This window comes from Pholcus phalangioides, unplaced genomic scaffold (genome assembly GCF_987345545.1).
Source record: "Pholcus phalangioides strain wild (caught in Gottingen) unplaced genomic scaffold, Ppha-v1.0 ptg000007l_1, whole genome shotgun sequence".
NCBI lineage: Eukaryota > Metazoa > Arthropoda > Arachnida > Araneae > Pholcidae > Pholcus > Pholcus phalangioides.
The window spans coordinates 2,957,629-2,981,257 of record NW_028301600.1 but is presented as its reverse complement, the minus strand read 5'-3'; the positions used below and the strand labels follow the sequence as shown (position 1 = coordinate 2,981,257).

The window sequence follows — 23,629 nt, the reverse complement described above, 5'->3', positions numbered from 1 at the left end:
GCATCTTTTTCTCAGTCATCTTGTTGGGCATTTTGCCTGTTGTGACGTTGTATTTGTATTTTCCCATTAGAAGATAGTTATTCAAATATTTTTTGAAGCATAAAATATGTGTTCGAATTTGATTAATTTTTAATTTATGAAAGTAAAATGAAAAAGCAAAATATATATATATACACATGAAAAAAGAGTTTGAGATGAAGTACTCAAAAAAAAATTTAACATTTTTATGCTAAAGTAGTTGATCTTCAGCAATTTGATGTGAAAAGAGTCCCTTATATAACTTCCAGAAGGAAATGAAAGAAAGGGTAGCTTTAAAAAAAATGGCCAAGAGGGGCTCCGTTGTGCATAAATACCTCCAAATTTCACTTGTGCACTAGGGAATCCGCACCTCAGTGAGATCCCATTTATAAGTCTCTCAGTTACATGACTTTCACATTTATGAAACGTTTGATTTTAGTCAAGATTCATTCTTATATTTTTCAACGTTAAAATATTTCATTAACGCGACATAATTTAACTACAATCCAGTAGTGATGTGTGGAAAATGCAGATAAAGCAGCACATCATACAATTACTTATTCATCTAATTAAGACATAAGGAAACACACCTTAGGGAAAGACAAAGGTAAACACAAAGAGACATGTTACCACATATATCAATATTTTTGGCCATTCCACCTTTACAGGCATACGGCAAGGTGGGTTCGATGCAGCGATCACAAATTCACAGCTATAAAAGCAAACAACTCTCTCGACAATATACTGAGCTTAAAAGAAGTTAACAACAAAAACATAAAAAACTTCAAAGGAAACATGTAAAAAGTAATTCTGTGACATGCAAAAACATTAAGATTTGAAATTATCATTGAAATATTACATGAAACATAATTTGCACTCTGAGGGGTGCACTAGATTACTAACACTCTCCCTCAAACCATGGGTGGAAAAACGGGGCGGATGGGCATGTGGTGGCATTGTCCCACCAATTTAATTCGGCTCAGCGTTATTTCTCTATATAATCCGGGGGTCAAATTTAAAAAAAAACCTTCTTGGTGAGTCTTTACGACATGTAATAGAACTACTTACCAAATTTCATGAATGTCACCTTTTAACACCCTTAATGACCCTCTTAATGGTCAAATTTCGGAAAACCCCTTCTTAGTTGGTCTTCACATCATGAAATAAAACTTCTGACTAAATTTCATATTTGTAGCTTCAGCGGTTTCAGCTCAGCAGTGATGAATCAGTCAGTCAGGACATGTTATTTTATATACTGTAGAATCCGGTTTTAACAAACTCCAAGAGAACCAAAGAAATCACTATTTTTCGGTTTTTTATAATGGTGTAATAACCGAATTTTTCAATTCGGTTTTTTATAATCATAAATTTTGTTATAATGGAATTCCATGTTTTTTCATTGTTCTTATGCAGGGGTGGCAGGTTTTTGACACATGGCAGATTTTGACGGTTTAAACCGCAGTTTAAACTGTCACGTCAAAAACCTCAAATATTGCTTTTCGATATAAAAATTCCCATTGGAAATGCACACGTTAATTGCATGTAATGTTTAACGTGACTATGTTATACAAAGAATAAATATTTAATATGATTCTAAAATAATTGTCTACTCTCTACAAAATTATTCTGCACTATATATATTTTTTTTCTTATAAAATGTACAATTTGAATAAAGCATAGCATAAACACGAAAGGGAAAACTATGGAATGATTTGACATTTGAAATTTCTTCAACTGCTTATTGCGTGTGCAACTGCGTGTGCATTGATATAAACCATCTGCTGTACTCGTTTTACAGCAGATAAGAGTTTAAAAAAAGGTTTATTACATTATATATGTATGGTGATTTCTGTTATTAAATTATCTAGATAACCACTAATACTTAAAACGATACTCTTGTTGCGCATAACATTGAAATATATCTAGCGATCAAAATACTAAATTGTAGGACTAAAATGTCATTTAATTTGGCAATGCTAGCTTGTATGTGTCAAACTTGGTTTATTCTTACTTTTGCACTATGATATGATAAATTTACTAGCATTTATAATGCAATTCCAATGTTTTCCATTCGAAGCTGTATTCAAACGTGCAAAACAAATGCTTTTGGTATCAAGTCTTGTCAGCTCTGCTTTGGTTGAAAATACTCTTTAAAGCTCTGTGAATTTATACACCCTGATCTAAGAAATTTTTAGGTGAAAATAAATGAGTTTAATTAGTGCATTAACAGATGCTGCATGAGAATTTTTATATGGAATAAAATTTTGGGCAGATCACAAAATTTAAAATATCAGAATTGGTATTTTTTCTCAGCAATTATAATTCTGAATATAAAACCCTTTAATCTAAATAAAAGTAAGTGTTTTGTTATTTATAACATATCTATCACGTTAACAAAAACTATTTGACATCATTGACAGTAAGATTTTGATAGTTTTAATACTGAGTTAGTTTCTGGGGTCAAAAACCTAACCCTGATGCCCTATCATACATATTTTGAATAAGCAGCTCTATTCCACTTAGCAAATTGAACACAGGTAATGAGTAGCTTAGATAAATAAACCATAAAATTATATTTTATATGTTCTAGGCTCTTATGTTGAAAAATACAAAATTGTAAATTATAATTAATATTGTTTTAATTATTGTAATAAATTAATGTTTAAAAATGAAACATTTTAATATGCCAACAAGTAAGCTTTTCATCATGTTGTACACCTATTGTGTACAAAACATTATCAAAAGGCATTCATTTAGGTTTTTGACGGTTTAAAACAGTTTTTGACAGTATAACCAGTTTTTGATGCTTGTCATGTCAAAAAGTCAAAAACCCAACCCTGGTTTTGATACCGAGTTAGTTTCTGGTGTCAAAAACCTAACCCTGATGCCCTATCATACATATTTTAAATAAGCAGCTCTATTCCACTTAGCAAATTGAACACAGGTAATGAGTAACTTAGATAAATTAACCGGGTCATTCCATTTCAAATCACCTGGCAAAATGAAAAAAGGACTCCCATAGTCTCAGATTTCAATGATTTTTTTTTATTTGTTGCTTTTACCATCCCTATTAACCGTGTGAATGGGTGGTCGTGGATGAGGTAGAGGGGGATAGTGATAGGGGTTTGATCATCGGCGATTCTATGGTTAGGGAACTTGGGAACAAAGTGTGTAGGGATTTTTGGGGTTTCGAGAGCTGTTGTCTTCCTGGGGAAAGATTGGCAACGTTCAAGACATTTTTTATTGCTGAAAGTTACCCTTGCAGGTGATTCTGTGGGTGGGAACAAATCAGGTAGCAGCGAATATTAGTGAGTCTCTGTCAGAGTACCGGGATTTACTATTATCCGCTGGGGGGGGGGTTCAGATGTGGCGGTGATTCCAGTGCTGCCAAGGGGTAGTAGAGGGTATAGGAGTAGGATCCAACAATTCAATATAGGCCTGAAGGACATTTGCTCCTCACTTGGGTTAAGTTTTTGGAGCTTCCCGCATTTACCGATAGGTGGCTTCGTTCGAATGGGATCCATCTATGGGGGTCTGGGAGGTTTACGATAGTCTTAGGTTAGGTTTTTTACTCCAAGACCACATAGTCGGGAATGCGGTTAATTAATGATAATCATAACAGTACTGACGGGGAATTACCCACCACTGACTTGAATGGCTTCTTGATTGACAATAAATCACTGGGTAAATTAAAATGTGTGCTAATTAATGCCAGGAGCTTGGGTAATAAGAAAGATTTTTTAGAAACTACGATGGTTGTGGATCCACCGAATAGGGATCAAAACTACATCGCCAAAGTGCATGATGAAATTTCCTACATGTGTAAGCGAAAGAGGGTTCTCATACTAGGGGATTTCAATTACCCAGGTATTCAATGGGAGAACCTTTCATCTAGAGATCAGTATGAAAGAGACTTTCTTAAGTTGTTGCTCGAAAATTTTTTGTATCACCATGTATCAGAAGCCACTAAGGGTACTGGATTTAGTTCTCACTAGTTCTGAGGATCTAGTTGAACATGTTTCGGTAGGGAAAGAGTTTTCTTCCAGTGATCATCGTATCATCAGATTTCACTGTAACTTTTTCTCGGGTACGGTTGATAACAAAAGACTGGTTCCCTGTTTTCAGAACATCAAAGTTCTGAGAGGAAGGTTAGCGGAAGTTTTCAAACACCGGTTGGAATCAGTAGGGGTGGTAAGTCAATGGGAGGAATTTAGTACGAAACTGTCCTCTGTTTTGCACGAGGTCATACCCTTTATTCGAAAAAGGCGTGTTTGTACATCGCACCCTCTATGGTTCACGGATAGCGTGCGCAACCTCTAATTTGAAAATAAAAGAGCATTCAGGGAGTATAAAAGTGGACGAGGTGACCTATCATTGTTAACTGATAAAAGAAGAGCGTTGAAGAAAACGATAAGGGATAGTAAAAAGGAAGTTAAATCTAGGTTGGCCGATAACATTGGCTCTGATCTGAAGTAATTTTATTCGATACATCAATAATGGATGCAAGGGGACAGTTGGCCCCCCTCTCGATAGGAGGGTCTAGGTTAGAGAGCAATGTTGACATGTGTAGTGCTTTCATTGCCTTTTTCGCATCGGCTTTTAACAGAGATAATGATATTCAATATCATTGCATTGGATGTTGCATGGGGAAACAAAATCCTCAACGATATTAAAGTGGAAGATGTGGAGGTCCTAAATCTTCTAAAAAATATATGTGCGAGCAAAGCACCAGGACCAGATGATATCTATCCCAGGGTCCTCAGGGAATGGGCTAATGAATTGTTAGAGCCAGTCGCACAGATATACAGGAGTAATGTTGCTGAGGGTATCGTCCCAAGGGATTGGGAACTTGCTAATGTTGTTCCGATATTTAAGAAGGGTAGTAGAGAAGCTGTGTCCAATTATCGTCCAGTGAGTTTGACGAGCTCCCTCTCAAAAATTTTGGAAATTATCATCAAAAGTCAGTTTGTGAAGTGGATAGACGAGAATAATGTATTGTCGGATAATCAGCATGGGTTCAGGAAGGGGAAGTCATGTGTAACTAACCTCCTTTGCTTCTATGATCACGTGACTAAGGCTTTGGGTAAGAGCAAAAATGTAGATGATGTTTACCTTGATTTCCAGAAGGCATTCGATCGGGTCCAACATGGCAAACTCTTGAAGCGTTTACAGGAGATTGGAATTGGGGCAACTTGCTGAATTGGATAGAATCATGTTTAAGAGATAGGTCGCAACGAATTATGGTGAACGGGGAATTCTCTGGTTGGACAGGCGTTACAAGTGGAGTTCCTGAAGGAAGTGTCCTTGGCCCCATACTTTTTTCACTTTTTATCGATAAACTCGATCAGGGTATTGATGAGATAACTAGCAAATTTGCAGATGATGGGAAGCTAATGGGGGTAATCTGGAATCAAAGCAATAGGGAGTTGCTCCAGACTAACTTGAACAGGATTGCAGCATGGGCAAATGAATGGAGCATGACGTTTAGCGTTGATAAGTGCATGGTAGCTCATTTTGGTTCGAGCAACCCACGGTTCTCTTACGAGTTGAATGGTGTCACTATCCCGGACGCAACTAGGGTCACCGATTTGGGAATTCTCATTGACGAGCGGCTTAGGTTTTCTGAACATTGTTCAGCAGTGGTCAAAAAAGTGAATAGAATGCTTGTGGTCTCATTTTCAAGAAGGTCTCTTCACGTTCTCCTAAAGTTATTCTTCCGCTTTCTCGAGGTTTAGTTCGTTCTTGACTGGAGTATGCTGTAAGTTTTTGGAGACCATACCTACAGAGGGACATAGACTTGGTTGAAGGGGTGCAGAGAAGAGCTACGCGTGTCCTTATTGGCACACAGGGCTTGAGTTATGAAGAAAGACTTCATTTTTTGAATATGTTTACATTGGATGAACGCAGGTGTCGAGGAGATATGATCGAAGTGTTCAAAATTTTCAATGAGATGGATAGAATGGACCATGAACTTCTAGTACACCGCCAATCGACTGCTTTTTTAAGGGGACACCAGTATCGATTAGTGAGGGACAATGCAAGGTTATGGTGTCGCAGGGAATTTTTCTGTAATAGGGTTGTCAATAAATGGAATAGCTTACCCCTGGAGTAGTAAATTGTAACACAATTGACACGCTTAAAAAGAAATATGATAAACATGTTAGGGTAAATTGAGAAGCTATTCATACTTAGAATAAAATATATCACCACCAGGCATTATTCCTATTAGGTTTTAATTCTACTCCCTTCCATCTGCCTCAACTACAACAATCCGGTTGTATCTATTATTTCATTCTTTGTGATTTGATGCCTCATATTCTGGCTTTTTATCAGTAATTTTAAATTATTTCTTGGGAAAAATCTATAGGCCTGTATTAAATATTATAATGTAGAATTTTTTGCCACACAAGTATAACCATTTCATATTTATCATATATATTAAATATATGTTTATTAAAATATATGCTGTAAAAATCAAAATAATTAAAAAAAATTTTAACAGTGTTTTAGTAAAGTAACTTTATAATTAAGCGTGTTAAAAATACTCCAAAATACATCTATATATATGATTAATAATATTATCTGGATTTATCAAATACAAAATAATTTTTTATGCAAAAATATAATATCAGATTGCAAAAGTTTGCCTTTGTTGCATCATAAGAAATATTTATAGATCAATTAAAAGTTAAATTAATTATTTCAATTGTTTGGAATTTGAACACTTTTCTAAGAATTTGAACATGTGAAGGTTAAATTTAAAAAAATATTTTACTCAACTATAACTGAATTTATTGTAAAAGTATGAATTTAAACCAAAACCTTTTTTTCACCAACTCTGATTTGACACATTACATTAACATTTCTAATTATTTCATGAATTCATTTAATCCTGGAATTTTAAAATTTATTACTTGTTTTGAATTATTTGCATTAACTACTCATGAAACTTAATTTAGTGAATACTGTGATAAACATATAAGCGTACATGAAAAATAAAATGTAAATTTCTTTTTATTAAGCATGAATCATTATATTAAGTCAAAATGTACAAATATAATTAATGCAGTCATATAAGTACAATTGTGTTTTGTTACTCAAATGTCAAAATAATGTTTACTCTTCTAAAGTCTTCTTTCTTAATATATTAATAGGATTAAATTTAAAAAAAAAAATTGAAAATTCACTCTGTTCATCCAAAAAAAGTGTTTAAAAAATTGTTAAAAATAAAATAATTAATAATAAATAACAAAAATTAAATTTAAATGACTTTTTTCCTCTAAGGTTTACATTTCTTTTTCTATTCATAATCTGCATTTTTTTGTGAGCATTTTAGTGAAAATTTCTTTTCAATGTATTGAAAATCTGCAAAGTTATGATATAAACTGAAGAGCCAAAAAAACTGGTACAGGCATGCATATGCAAATAAAGAGATATGGAACCAATCAGAGTACGGCACTGCGGTCGGCAATGCCTATATAACACAACAAGTGTCTGGCATAGTTGTTAGATCAGTTACTGCTGCTACAATGGCAGGTTATCGAGATTTAAGTGAGTTTGAACGTGGTGTTATAGTCTGCGCACGAGAGATGGGACATAGCATCTCCGAGGTAGCGATGAAATTTGTATTTTCACGTACGACCATTTCACGAGTGTACCGTGAATATCGGGAATCCGGTAGAAAATTAAATCTATGACATCGCTGCGGCCGGAAAAAGATCATGCAAGAACGGGACCAAGGACGACTGACGAGAATCATTAAATGTGACAGACGTTCAACCCTTCCGCAAATTGCTGCAGATTTCAATGCTGGGCCATCAACAAGTGTCAGCATGCGAACCATTCAACGAAACATCATCGATATGGGCTTTCGGAGCTGAAGGCCCACTCATGTACCCTTGATGACTGCACGACACAAAGCTTTGCGCCTCGCCTGGGCCCGACAACACCTACATTGGACTGTTGAGGACTGGAAACCTGTTGCCTGGTCTGGCGAGTCTCGGTTCCAATTGCTTCGAGCTGATGGAAAAGTGTTCGTTAAAACAAGATTTGACTATATATAGACTAGCTGTTACCTGCTGCTTTGCCCGTGTGGGTTTGGTAATCTGAAAATCTCAGTGATGATCCACCCATATAGCATTTGAACTTATCATGATACCCTTGGGTATTGAGTTTTCAAAAATCCCATCTTAGTGGGTGTTTACATTATAAAATATAATGCTGGCTAAATTTCATATTTATAGCTTCAGCAGTTTCAGCATGGTGCTTTGATTGCCCCATATGACCTTTGAACTGCCTTATAACTTGTTTAAAGGTTGAAATTTGAAAAGTCTCTCCTTATTGAGTCTTCACACCATAAAATAAAACTACTGACAAAATTTCATATTCATAGCTTCAGCGATTTCGGCTAGGCATGATTTCTCTATGTAACCTCTTAACCTTGGGGGGGGGGGGAATTTAAAAAAACATTTTCTTAGTGAGTCTTTCCGCCATGAAATAAAACTACTGATCAAATTTCATGTTTATAGCTTAAGCAGTTTTGGCTCGGCAATTATGAATCAGTCAGTCAGGACATGTTATTTTTTTATGTGTAGGTAAACCAAAACATTTATTATGTCTTTAATCATGTGGTGTAATATACTTTTTGGTGTGAATGTGACAAGTAAACGACTTCACAGAATAAAAGCACTGATATAAATAGTGCCATGAATTCTATAAGAGAAAAAAATCACAAAAAAGCACAAAAAAATCTTAATGAAGATATCGAATGATGAAAATGATGCAGTATTGATTGAAGCAACAAAAGTTTTTTATTTAAAGCTTTACAGGGTTTCCAGCAACCTGAAAAATCAGGGAATCAGAAAATGGTCAGGGAAAATGTTAAATATTTATCAAAAGTCAGGGAAAATTCTTAATATTTGGGATAAGTCAGGGAAAGTCTGAAGGGAAAAAAAATTAAAAGGGGATGAATTCCCATTCCCCAGTGGTTGGTCTTCACTTTTTTCCCCGAAAGAGCAAAGGAGCAGCATCATTCTTAAAAAAACTTGCATGTTTTCGTAATTTGCTGCACATCAAGAGAGTTTTCACATTGGACTTTTTGGAAGACCCGAAAAAAAAAGAAGCTAACATTGTGAAGAGACAAAAGTCAAGCAGTTTTGCTGCCAAGTCATTTCTGTCATTTTGCTTTAGCTTGAGTCAATCTTATAGGATATTAAAATAGTGCTGTGAAAAAATAAATTATTTTTGAATTTTTCAAAAATTAAAAAAATGAATTTTTGAGGGATTTTTTTAATATTATGCTATGATTATGTTGTCTAAAGGTAGTTTTTAATATTTATTTAAATAAGAAATTAAAATTAATATTAAAGTAATTAATTCAATATCAATCATTTGAAATTACCAATTTTATTTTCAATTAAAAATGAAAATTTTATTTAAAATTTTTATGAATTTTAAGAAAATTGATATCCGGCCACTGAATATTCAGTATTCAGCCAAGGCATTAGCTGATTATTCAGTATTCAGCTAAATCATTATCTGTCCCATCCCTAGTAACCACTTAAAAAATTATACCTCAATAATTATTACACTATTCTTTCTGGTTACATGGCAGAGTTCCGACATTTATGTTTGAAGATAGCTTGAATGGCTTGTTTTTTTCTGTGTTTTCTATTTCAATTGTTTTTACATCAACTTATCTTTATGAATAATGAGGCAAGTTTTATTCATGTTTTACTGAGAGAATGTGTTATTGAATTTTCATTTTAGATTGCGTATGACTCAAGCAGCCAAGTTTCTAATGAAATAAAGAAGTTTTTTTGCTTTGTGCCTAATCGCAATGAAAGACCTATATCTTCATGAAAGATTCAGAGCACATTGACATTTGGGTATGTAACTGTGTGTTTCACAAGAGTTTTCACTTTTACTACCTTTTCCTATGTTTTTCCTCAGCTGCATCCATGTACAAGCAAATGGACCGTTATTCAGAACCTTTGTGTATGAAAGGTGGCATAAAAAACCAAATTATCGTGTGTTTGTACAGGGTGGTCATGATTAAAAAGTACTGTTTACAGTCTGATTTTTGAAAATCTGTTGCATCAAACTCAACTTTGTATGAATACAGGATAGTCATAAAACAACTTCGCAGATATATGAGCACTTAGCTGCTGCAATGATCAACCAATGCTAGTGAAATTCAAGATGTAAATGTTTCAAAGTATGGGCCCAAGAGTGAGGAAAAAAAAGCAAACATAGTTTTAGCTGTAATGGCACAGTAACAAAATTTAGAAAAATTCAAATGACAATACCCACATTTAATAATTGCTAAGCGAGCGGAACAGCGAAAAACCATAAATGGCATCGGAAAGGTACCTGTAGCATGATGAACAGTGATACACATTGGCGTACGCAAAGGGGAGTTTTGGGGTTCTAACCCTCCCCCTCCCGAGCCAAGATTATAGTGTTATTTTGCAGGGAAAAAAGTAAAAACCCCCCTCAGAAGGAAAAAAAAATCTGAACCCGCCCCCCCCCCCCCCCGAGAAAATTCTGCCTACACCTATGGTGATACAAGACACAGACTAAAGAAATTGTGGAAACAACCAATGAGGGCAGAGAAAGGGTAGAAAAACCATGCATTTTGATTTGTTTCACAAATGCCCTACATACCTGCCTTCACACATAATGACACTTTGCACGTGGTAAATGGTGGACAGCAATTAAACGTGTACCATAGCAAGAGGAATTTGTTTCAACTCTCATCTGATGGCATCTTTTAAGGTATAGTTTGTGGGGGAGATTTGATGTTTACGAATTACAGCTACAAAAGGCTCATGTGAGATCTGTGAACTCTTCTTAATGCAACAGTTCGTTGACAGAATTATATCCTGCCATTTCATTTTTCTGTGTCCACCAGGATTCCTCAATCTCACTTCAATGAATTTCTGTCTCTGGAGATGACTGAAATCAAAGGTGTACACATAACCTCCACAAACCATGTATGATTTTAGAGATGCCATCAGACAGGAGGTTCAACTGATTCCTCTTGCAATGATAAGCCTACATTTTGTTGTTTTCAACCATCTCTCGCATGCAAAAAGTCATTGTATGTGGAGGCAGGTATGTGGAGTAGTTGTGAAACGAATCAAAATGTTGTGATATATTTTTGGATTTGGGAAGACAAAGAATTAAGACAATTATATGGACAAGTAAGGAAGACTGAAGACGTGGCGTCCATTTCAAGTGAAACATTTTATTAGACTGAAAAAGTAAACAAAACATTGTGTTGCCACCCACTGGCAACTAAATGATAGGAAAATAATAATAATAAACTAAACAATCGATATATCATAAATGTGTTGCTATTCTGTCGCTTCCATGTCCTTATTGCTTGTTTCCATATTTTTCTTTGTAGGCCTATGTGTTTTGCGCTAGTGCTTACCATGTTACATGTACTATCGCAATGTGATTCATGAATTTTTTCACCGGCTGATCACTTAGTAATAAATCGATTGCTATGACTTAAACCAGAAACTATGGTTTTGTTTTTTTCCTCACTCTCATACTTTGAAACTCCCATATTTCTAATTTCACTTGCATTGGTTGATTGTTGCAGCTACAATGGACTCGTATCCAATATGCTCTGCTATCCCACCCCTACAAGCATATGGCGAGGTAGAGTGGATGCAGTTATCATAATTACACAATGATATAAAACAAATAAAACTCTTGATAATACACTGAGTTTTAAAAGAAAACAACAAAAACATGTAAAACTTCAAAGTAAAGACATAAATATGAATTCCATTCATGCCAACCTTGGAACCAAGTTTCTCCGTAGTGTCAATGTTTGGTGATGGGAGAGAGGGCAATTTTTCCTCCTCTTGACTATTTCGAAAATTGAAATCAATTGTTTTATTTTCTTCAACTTGTCAACCTATCCAGCTCTGAGGAGCATTTAAAGTAGCCTTTTGTTTAAGTTTGGGCCTGTTTATCGTGAATATCCCCCACAAAATCAATGAAAGTTCAATTTTTGGAACTGGACACTATTAATGCTTAGTTGTCATTGACATCCCTCTTCCACTTTGTTTGTAGAAACTTGCCCATGAAAAACGTTATGAAGAAACCTTGATAAAAAAAAAAAGTTCTGCTGATTTGTTTGGTTTTTTTTCAATTCAGCAATTAAACATTTTTGGTATAAGGGCCCACCTGGGTGATTCAACTTGCAAATGTGCATACAACCAATCAAAGCAAACCTTTATAACAACTATCAACAATGAGGGTGCTTCACTTCATTTCAAATTCAGCTCAGTATTCATTCTGTAGAGATGCGGTCTTTGTATGGCATCATTTTGTACTTGATAAAATAATAGAATTCAGAGAAATCGCCAATCAAAAACTAGTACTTTTGAAAAAACAGAATTCCTTAGTTTTTTGGGATTCACAGTAATTCTGTATTTTATGGTAAAAATCTATAGAAACTACAGACATTACATAGCAGTTGGCAAGTATGTCATTCAATTAACAAATAAAAACATAGAAACATTAAGATTTAGAAATTGAAATTAAAAAACAAAAAATCAAAAGCACAATATGATATAAAATGTACAAATTATAAAACACACACATATGCAAAAATAGGCTCAAGTTATTTTATTACCATCCTATACTACTTGGACTAAAGAATTTGAGAATTTTAACTATTCTCTAGGTCAAATACTGGCATGGTACTATATTGCAACCCTTTCATTATCCTATCACACACACACTCATCCTGTTATTTCTATTTTTCTTGCATCAGCAAATAGTTTCAGGTATTTTTGGCACATTGTATAGGCTTATATGCAGTATATAACTGTGTACATTGTATACGGGGTGATTATAAAAAAACTATCCCTACATATGGGCCCCTAACTATCAAACCATTCACAGAAACTGAATGAAATTTTGGCATAAGGTATTTTGAGGTATGCGCTCAAGAATGATATGGAAAACAACAGTGTCACTCTAACAGTTACGGTTACAGTGAGAAAATTTCGAAAATATCAAATGGCAACACCAAGTTTTTTGTATTGGAATGCAATCTCCATACTGAAAAACACTAAATAGCGTTGGAATGGCACCTGTAGCACGAAAATCCCCGGAGCTAGGCAAGGAAAAAGTAAAAAGGACTTTGCAGTGCACCAGAGCATTAATGTTCGTTTCATTCGTCACACCGTTTCTTCGGCTGAGATCCCAGCCTGATTAGTCCTCCACAAGGTCATGTGGAAAATTTGTGAAACACAATAAAATGCTTTATTTTATGCTGCTTTTCTGTCCTTATTGGTTGTCCTCACTTTTAGCCTATCTACCGCCAGTGATTTTCATGCTACAGTTGCCGTTCGAACGCTATTTAGTGTTTTTCACAATGGAGATCACATTCCAATACAAAAAACTTGGTGTTGCCATTTGATATTTTCGAAATTTTCTCACTGTAACCGTAACTTTTAGAGTGACACTGTTGTTTTCCATATCATTCTTGAGCGCATACCTCAAAATACCTTATGGCAAAATTTCACTCAGTTTCTGTGAATGGTATGATAGTTAGGGGCCCATATGTCGGGATAGTTTTTTTGTAATCACCCTGTATATAGGTGTCAGATAGAGGTAGAGTATTTCTCTTCAAGGTTTTTCATATACAGGATGCATAGGAAAGTCCCTTTATCCTGGGATGACTCACTAACTGTTGATCCTAGAAGCATACTTCCAGTTAGAAAAAATATAATGTGTAGGCCTTAGATACATCATTCTCAATGAAAGGGATTATATGGTTATTGACCCTTTAAGCAGTTTTTAAAATTTTCCACATTATAACCGCCACATTTGAAATTGTGAAACCTTCACAAATAGCCTCCTATTTTCAAGATTTGTTTTTCTGATTGCCCAGCTGATAACTGTTCACCCCAACAAGAGAATTTTCTCTGCCCATCGCTTTTATTTCCCTCACTATGATACAAAACATCTGCCATGATGTGTGTGGCTTTCCAGGAAGAGAAATACTGTTTTTGGAAAATAAAACTTTTTTATTATTTATACTGAGTGTATATTTTTCTTTACAGTGCTAAAAGAAAGGGTAAGGAAAACACACAGTCTATTTTTTCTTTCGCCTTCTCTTATCTAACCTTGAATGAGAGCTAACTCCACCCACTGGCAACTGATTGATTGGAGGGAGGATGGAAAAATGAGTATTTTACTGTAAAAACAATTTCAATGCATTCTTAGAATTTGGGATATTTTGTGGGGGGGGGGCTGTAGTAAAGCAGATTAAGTTTGATGAGATATTCCGGAATTACTGCTGAATTGGTTAAACTAAAAAAATAACTTTTTATTTGCTCGCACTGTCTTAATAAATCCAATTAGAAAGTCATTGCCCTGTCTGTCTTGAGACCAACAAAAAATACTAGGTTTTTAAGTGCGATATTTGTTTGATATTTGAATTTGAAAATCACTGAAAATAGAAAGACCCACCTGAACTAATGGAAAAGCTCATTCTATACATTTCATATGCTGTTCTTTCACTTTAGTTTAGTTCAGTTTAGTTCTAACACTTTTGTTTTAGTTTTCTCAATGAAGCAGCAGCAGTGACTTTATCATCACCTGCTGAGATGATAAAGTCTTATAATTAAATAAGACACCATCTGAAGGACAAAGACCAGTGTGCCATAGTTTATATCTTCACAGAAGCTATTATTATTTTTTACAATCATCATCACAACAAGAAACATCACATCTAATATATCACCACCAGGCATTATTTCCATTAGGTTTTAATTCTACTCTCTTCCATCTGCCTCAGCTACAACAATCCGGTTGTATCTAATATTTCATTCTTTGTGATTTGATGCCTCATATTCTGGCTTTCTATCAGCAATTTTAAATTATTTCTTGGGAAAAATCTATAGGCCTGTATTAAATATTATAATGTAGAATTTTTTGCCACACAAGTATAACCATTTCATATTTATCATATATATTAAATATATGTTTATTAAAATATATGCTGTAAAAATCAAAGTAATTAAAAAAAATTTTAACAGTGTTTTAGTAAAGTAACTTTATAATTAAGCGTGTTAAAAATACTCCAAAATACATCTATATATATGATTAATAATATTATCTGGATTTATCAAATACAAAATAATTCTTTATGCAAAAATATAATATCAGATTGCAAAAGTTTGCCTTTGTTGCATCATAAGAAATATTTATAGATCAATTAAAAGTGAAATTAATTATTTCAATTGTTTGGAATTTGAACACTTTTCTAAGAATTTGAACATGTGAAGGTTAAATTTAAAAAAATATTTTACTCAACTATAACTGAATTTATTGTAAAAGTATGAATTTAAACCAAAACCTTTTTTTCACCAACTCTGATTTGACACATTACATTAACATTTCTAATTATTTCATGAATTCATTTAATCCTGGAATTTTAAAATTTATTACTTGTTTTGAATTATTTGCATTAACTACTCATGAAACTTAATTTAGTGAATACTGTGATAAACATATAAGCGTACATGAAAAATAAAATGTAAATTTCTTTTTATTAAGCATGAATCATTATATTAAGTCAAAATGTACAAATATAATTAATGCAGTCATATAAGTACAATTGTGTTTTGTTACTCAAATGTCAAAATAATGTTTACTCTTCTAAAGTCTTCTTTCTTAATATATTAATAGGATTAAATTTAAAAAAAAAAATTGAAAATTCACTCTGTTCATCCAAAAAAAGTGTTTAAAAAATTGTTAAAAATAAAATAATTAATAATAAATAACAAAAATTAAATTTAAATGACTTTTTTCCTCTAAGGTTTACATTTCTTTTTCTATTCATAATCTGCATTTTTTTGTGAGCATTTTAGTGAAAATTTCTTTTCAATGTATTGAAAATCTGCAAAGTTATGATATAAACTGAAGAGCCAAAAAAACTGGTACAGGCATGCATATGCAAATAAAGAGATATGGAACCAATCAGAGTACGGCACTGCGGTCGGCAATGCCTATATAACACAACAAGTGTCTGGCATAGTTGTTAGATCAGTTACTGCTGCTACAATGGCAGGTTATCGAGATTTAAGTGAGTTTGAACGTGGTGTTATAGTCTGCGCACGAGAGATGGGACATAGCATCTCCGAGGTAGCGATGAAATTTGTATTTTCACGTACGACCATTTCACGAGTGTACCGTGAATATCGGGAATCCGGTAGAAAATTAAATCTATGACATCGCTGCGGCCGGAAAAAGATCATGCAAGAACGGGACCAAGGACGACTGACGAGAATCATTAAATGTGACAGACGTTCAACCCTTCCGCAAATTGCTGCAGATTTCAATGCTGGGCCATCAACAAGTGTCAGCATGCGAACCATTCAACGAAACATCATCGATATGGGCTTTCGGAGCTGAAGGCCCACTCATGTACCCTTGATGACTGCACGACACAAAGCTTTGCGCCTCGCCTGGGCCCGACAACACCTACATTGGACTGTTGAGGACTGGAAACCTGTTGCCTGGTCTGACGAGTCTCGGTTCCAATTGCTTCGAGCTGATGGACGTGTACGGGTATGGAGACAACCTCATGAATCCATGGACCCTACATGTCAACAGGGGACTGTTCAAGCTTGTGGAAGCTCTGTGATGGTATGGGGCGTGATATGGGACCCCTGATACGTCTAGATACGACTCTGACAGGTACGTAAGCATCCTGTCTGATCACCTGAACCCATTCATGTCCATTGTGCATTCCGATGGACTTGGACAATTTCAGCAGGACAATGCGACACCCCACACGTCCAGAATTGCTACAAAGTGGCTCCAGGAACACTCTTCTGACTTTAGACACTTCCGCTGGCCACCTAAATCCCCAGACATGAACATTATTGAACATATCTGGGATGTCTTGCAACGTGCTGTTCAGAAGAGATCTCCACCCCCCTCTTACTCCTACGGATTTATGGACAGCCCTGCAGGATTCATGGTGTCAATTACCTCCAGCACTACTTCAGACATTAGTCGAGTCCATGCCACGTCGTGTTGCAGCACTTCTGCGGGCTCGGGGGGGGGGGGCCTACTACACGATATTAGGCATTTGTACCAGTTTTTTGGCTCTTCAGTGTATTTTCATAAATAATATTGCTTTAATGTTTAGCCTTAGAGACGTCATTTGTGATGTTAGAAAACATTTTTTTTCTCAAAGTTTTTGAGATATGCACATGAAATTTCGCATGGTCAACAAGGATGGTAGAAGTAATAAACAGAAAATAATAATTGAAATCTGGGATGATGGGTTGCATTTCAGTATCGAGTTGAATGATTTGAAATCAGAGTGATATTAATGGTCAAAAAACCAGTATTTTACTTCATATATTTAGGAGAAATTTAAAATAAAAGTTGTTTTGGTAACTGCTATGCCTCTGGTCTAAAAATACTTTAAAAAAATTGTATTTTTTCTAATGAGAAGTTCCACAAAAACCTTTTTAAAGTACCGGCAATGCTTACTAGAGGAGTGTGAGAGAGTGCTGAGGTGGATGCGATCGAGCACGTCGGTCCGTCGTACCCTCCTGCATCCAACGATCACATATCCGCATTACAGTTGTTTGGTTTCGTCCAACACGACTACCGATTTCCCTGAAAGATAATCCACAATCTCGGTAGGCCACTATCCTTCCTCTGTCGAACTCGGATACTTGATCAAAAGATGATCGCTGTTTTCTACGAGGCATAATTGATCGTTTTTTTGAAAAAAACACAAGAAAAACACAATTGCCGTACTTCAAATCGTCGAAATCTCCAAGCCTTAAATAGCGCTTTGAAGGGGCGCCACAGGCGCGCGTGATGTGCATCTGCGCTGAAATTCTAATCATTTGCGTATCTCACCTCCGCTAATGCATGTTGTAAATTTCATATTATTTGCATGTTTTCTTTCGGGTGTTGCATTTACGGTGGCCAGCAGTGTATTTAGGAGAAATTTAAAATAAAAGTTGTTTTGGTAACTGCTATGCCTCTGGTCTAAAAATACTTTAAAAAAATTGTATTTTTTCTAATGAGAAGTTCCACAAAAACCATATTTACATAATTTTTTTGCATGTAAATTTCAAATGTGAGCGTATGAATTATTTTTATTCATATTCTGTATGTTTTTGTGGACACTTTAGTGAAAATTTCACTTGAATATATTGAAAATTGAACAAGTTACGATATATTTTCTCAAACAATGCCACTTAACCCTATCGACGGCTCAGGGTCGAACACAAAACCTCTTCAAAAAAAGCTACTTATTTTCACAAAATCTTTTCAAAATGACCACAGGGTCACGTGATTTTAGAATGCTTTCCCCCCAGTATGTGACAATGGGTAATTGGCATGTATGATAAGCCGTCGAGACGGGACTGATCCGAAGTGACAGGGTGGTAACGCCCGGTGATTGACCTTTTCTTCCCAGAAATGTACTTTCTCCTTTCATTCTCCAAAGTTTTTCTATTTTCCGAACTAAATAAAAAACACATAAAGGCGGGATATACTCAAAATTTTGAACGAAATTATTGTGTTTATAGATGCTCAGCATTCTATGGTAAATAACTCTATCAATATAGATTAGCTTTAACAGGCAATAAAATTTACTTGCTTTCGCTTGTGAAATATTGATATGATTAACTTAGTAACGAAATGTCAGAGCGTACTAAAAAGAAATTACTAATCCATCCACTAGGTATTTGAAAATGTCCCAATATTTTCAAGTTGAACACTATAAATATTCTGAATCTTGAGAAACATTCTATATATATGCCCCTTAATATTTTAATTGTATTTTTTAAATTTGCAAGTGTTGAAGTATGTTCTCGGGATTTTGAGGTTCACCTAAAATGTGAATTATTTTTGTAAATCGAAAAGCTTTTTCATAAATAATGTGCGTTGATTAAATCAGTGTTGTTGGAATTACTGCTATTCGAGGCAAGGCATTGTAACAACTGATATTTGTCAGTTGATACAAATCTATTCGAGCAAAACTACAGCTACTTCCCAACCTTGGAACATCATTAAATAATTAATTTATCAAAACTTTCGGGTATAAAACTGCTTCTCAATGCTTTACTCACATTCTTTTTGAATATTCATTTCTTTTTTTCCATGATATCTTACGATCGTGGAATTAATTTCAAAAATGAGCGTAGGTTTAGTGAGATTGAATACGCATATTAGATATACAGTCATTTGCATCGGAATATAATAAAAGAATTCTCTCTGAAATATATAAATTTGGTGCATTAAATCATCTTACAAAAAAAAAAATACATGAAAACACACAGTAACATACTGAGAAAAAGTTTAAATACACAAATACTCGAAGTAAATAAAGTCTCTGGAATTCAAAACGTGAAAGAAAGTTGTAACTAGAGCCCGGATTAGACGCTAAAACATGCACTAAAAATAAAGATGAATCTGCATTTTTAAAAATGTCGAAATATACCATGAAATAAAAATACCCGATCTTTTTCAAAAAATTAGAACACCCTAGAAATTTACGAGAGCAGTCCATAAAGAGCTCAAGTTGGAAAGCTCAAATTAAGGGTATGGTTGTAATTTACATTTTCATCTTTTCACCTATGTGACTTGCTGCAGCAATTAAGTAATAACTTAGAAAGAGTCAAAATCATGATAGAAAATGCAATTTATTTCTCCATACCATACGTCTTCAACTCTGGAATCAAAAGGTAGAGAGCCTAACATTCACACCTCCATCCAGAGATGCTTTCTAATCCATTGGCCTCTATTTTTTGTTTCCACTGAAGACTTCGTTTGAAGATGAAAAACGCATATAGTATCAAGAATTTGCCAATGTGTATCAAACCTCATCGATATTTCGATGGTTTCGTGATATCTGATGATTGTACCTGATACTAATCTTATCAAGAGATTGCGGACTCGAGATAAAATAAATTAATTAATAAAAACTGATCAATTGCAAACCGCTATCAGGGAGCCGATAGAGAAGATTTATAGCTGAGGCCCGATTCGGGTCTGTGCCGGACACTCGTAAATTGAATGTCTTGATGCATAAAATCCATGGCCAAGACCAAAGATGGCCACAGTACAATGTATTCGTACGATATCAGCACGCGTCTCCCCCCCCCTCCCCCACATACACACAGTCCTAGCAAATACATGCGTAATTCTGCGTTTTTCAGAAATTTCCAGTTTTTCTACCCGTATTGCGAACATTGAATGATTGTAGGTTTGCATAGATAACTAGGAAAGACATGAAACACTCTCTTATTCGATCAAGTTGATGTAAATTGGCATGAAAATATTCATGTAATACAGTAATAGGTTTTTAAGCCAAATGTTCTAATTTTCTCAAACAGCTTTTGGAGTGTTCCAATTTTTTGAAACAAAGAGGAAAAAATTAATTTGTTATTTTACGACGCATTTAATCCACTTTATGAAAATTTTTTGCCACCGATATGCTCAAGATATGAAAGCTCATATGATATGATCATGATAGAAAAGGAAAATGCAAATTACAACTGTACTTGCACTACAACCTTGAACTGCACTTTCCAACTTAAATATTTCATGAACTGCTCTCGTAAATTTCTGGGTGTTCTAATTTTTTTGGAAAGGATGTATATATGCGAAAAATTGAAACCATCGTCGAATAATCCCGAATTATGTCATCAAAAATGAAAAATGCACGCAAAATTGAAAAAAAAAATTATATATGCATTTGAAACAGATAAAAAATGAATTGGAATGTTCTAACAAATCAAAAAAAGAAGCAAAAACACTCATATTATAATGCCGAAATATGCATAAAATATAAAAATATGTGCCTTAAAAATGTGTTAATATGCCTGCCCTAAAGGCTCAGAATATGCGGGGGGGGGGAAGTATTGAAAAATATACGTATAATTAAAATATATACATTTATTTATTTTATATATGTATTTAAAGTGCGGAAATTTCCCTAAAGAGAAAATACACCCAGGAAAAAAAAAGAAAAAATCGTCCATTTCGGAATTCAGAAATGAAAAATATGCTAAAAAAAGAAAACGCATTTATAGTGCAAAAATATGCGTTTAAAAATTTCCAGAAATATGCCTTAAAATGAACAATAGTCAATGTTGAAATACTTTATTTAAAAAAAATATTATTGAGTTATCTGATTATATCGAGCGAAAAACTGAATGAGGGGAAGTCATTTTACTCGAGAATCGAGTAATAGTTTGGTATTTTTTATTTTTGTGAAAAATGGCATGGAATCCAAGGAAATGACTGATTTGGAATTTAAAAAATAGCAGATCACATGGGCGGAGATACGGGGAGGTGGCATGGGGTGCACTGCGCCGCCCCCCCCCTGCAACGTTAAAGGTTAATTCGACTAGTCTAATGTATATGTGTATAGATATCATCATCGCCTTGACCCCACAGCAATACTGTGCCCCTCAGACTTCCAAGTTTATCTCCGCCTAAGGGCCGTATTCACAGACATGGTTTAAACCTGTAGTTACAATTTTTGGATGAGAGATAAACATAGATTGGTTAAAAAGCTGAATTTAACCAATCTGTGTCGATCTCTTATCCAAAAATTCTGATTATAGTTTAAACCATGTCGGTGAATACCGCCGCCCTAAGGCAGATAATCTTATCACAAGAGAGATTTCTGCACATTTTCCAGGAAGTTTACATTCCTCAACTTTTTTTGGGGATCGTGAATCTTTACAAAGAAAACTATTAGTAACATCACAAAGGAGAAAAAACAGGACATTCCATCTTTGCATCAACCATTTTGACAAAAAAAAGGGATTGCCAACTTGGCTCGGCATTTATTTGATACAAGTTCCTTTTCTGAGAAAAAGCGTTCACTAGTTCTCTCTATCTCTTTCATTTTGGATTTATTTTTGTTGCACCATGGTCATTTTGTGCACACTTACCTGTTGTACCTACTGTGGGTACTAGAAGAATAGCCAGTTTTAAGAAGTCCGATAAAACAGCTGTTGTATTGGCACACAATAGACAATTGAAAGTACAACAGAGATGAGATTTTTTTAAACTCAATCACCTGTTATTTTGCTGTATTTACGAGTCTGAATTTACTGGTTCAAGTAAAATGACATGCACCCTGTATAAGAATATCTTAATACTAGGGGGGCTCTGCCCCCCTGCCGCTTTGGCAGCGAATCACCCCCCCCCCTCCCTTCCCAACATATCAATTAAAAGTGAAATTAATTATTTCAATTGTTTGGAATGTGAACACTTTTCTAAGAATTTGAACATGTGAAGGTTAAATTTAAAAAAATATTTTACTCAACAATAACTGAATTTATTGTAAAAGTATGAATTTAAACCAAAACCTTTTTTTCACCAACTCTGATTTGACACATTACATTAACATTTCTAATTATTTCATGAATTCATTTAATCCTGGAATTTTAAAATTTATTACTTGTTTTGAATTATTTGCATTAACTACTCATGAAACTTAATTTAGTGAATACTGTGATAAACATATAAGCGTACATGAAAAATAAAATGTAAATTTCTTTTTATTAAGCATGAATCATTATATTAAGTCAAAATGTACAAATATAATTAATGCAGTCATATAAGTACAATTGTGTTTTGTTACTCAAATGTCAAAATAATGTTTACTCTTCTAAAGTCTTCTTTCTTAATATATTAATAGGATTAAATTTAAAAAAAAAAAATTGAAAATTCACTCTGTTCATCCAAAAAAAGTGTTTAAAAAATTGTTAAAAATAAAATAATTAATAATAAATAACAAAAATTAAATTTAAATGACTTTTTTCCTCTAAGGTTTACATTTCTTTTTCTATTCATAATCTGCATTTTTTTGTGAGCATTTTAGTGAAAATTTCTTTTCAATGCATTGAAAATCTGCAAAGTTATGATATATTTTCATAAATAATATTACTTGAATGTTTAGCCTTAGAGACGTCATTTGTGAGGTTAGTAAACATTTTTGCTCAAAAAGTTTTTGAGATATGTACATGGAATTTTTCATGGTCAACAAGGATGGTAGAAGTAATAAAAAAAATAATAATTGGAATCTGGGATGATGGGTTGCATTTCAGTATCTAGTTGAATGATTTGAAATCAGAGCGATCTAGTCTGATTTTGATGAATTTTGTGTTGCGAGCCAGAATAAATATATTAACTGTCAAAAAACCATTATTTTTTTTCTCCAGTATTTTACTTCATATATTTAGGAGAAATTTAAAATAAAAGTTGTTTTGGTAACTGCTGTGCCTCAAAATATGTGTGTCTAAAAATATGTTAGAAAAATTGTATTTTTTGTAACAAAAAATTCCACAAAAACAAAATTTACATAATTTTTTTGCATGTAAATTTCAAATGTAAGTGTATGAATTATTTTTATTCATATTTTGTATGTTTTGTGAACACATTAGTGAAAATTTCACTTGAATAAATTGAAAAGGTTATGATTTATTTTCTCAAACGATGCCACTTAAAAATTGAGCCTCGGAAAAGTCATCTGCATCATTTTTTTGATAAATTTTTTTTTCTCAAAAAGTTTTAGAGGTATGCA

At 34.1% G+C, this 23,629-nt stretch overlaps 1 protein-coding gene across 3 annotated transcripts in view; it reads left to right on the top strand.

Annotated features, from left to right (window-relative positions):
• LOC149084792 (xaa-Pro aminopeptidase 1-like) overlaps positions 1 to 23,629 on the top strand; it is a 537,471-nt gene that overhangs the window by 36,739 nt on the left and 477,103 nt on the right. For all 3 annotated transcript variants that reach the window (XM_089232535.1, XM_089232536.1, XM_089232537.1), the window contains exon 2: positions 9,787 to 9,905. The gene's annotated coding sequence lies outside the window, so the exon portion shown is untranslated. The remainder of the gene's footprint in view (positions 1 to 9,786; positions 9,906 to 23,629) is intronic.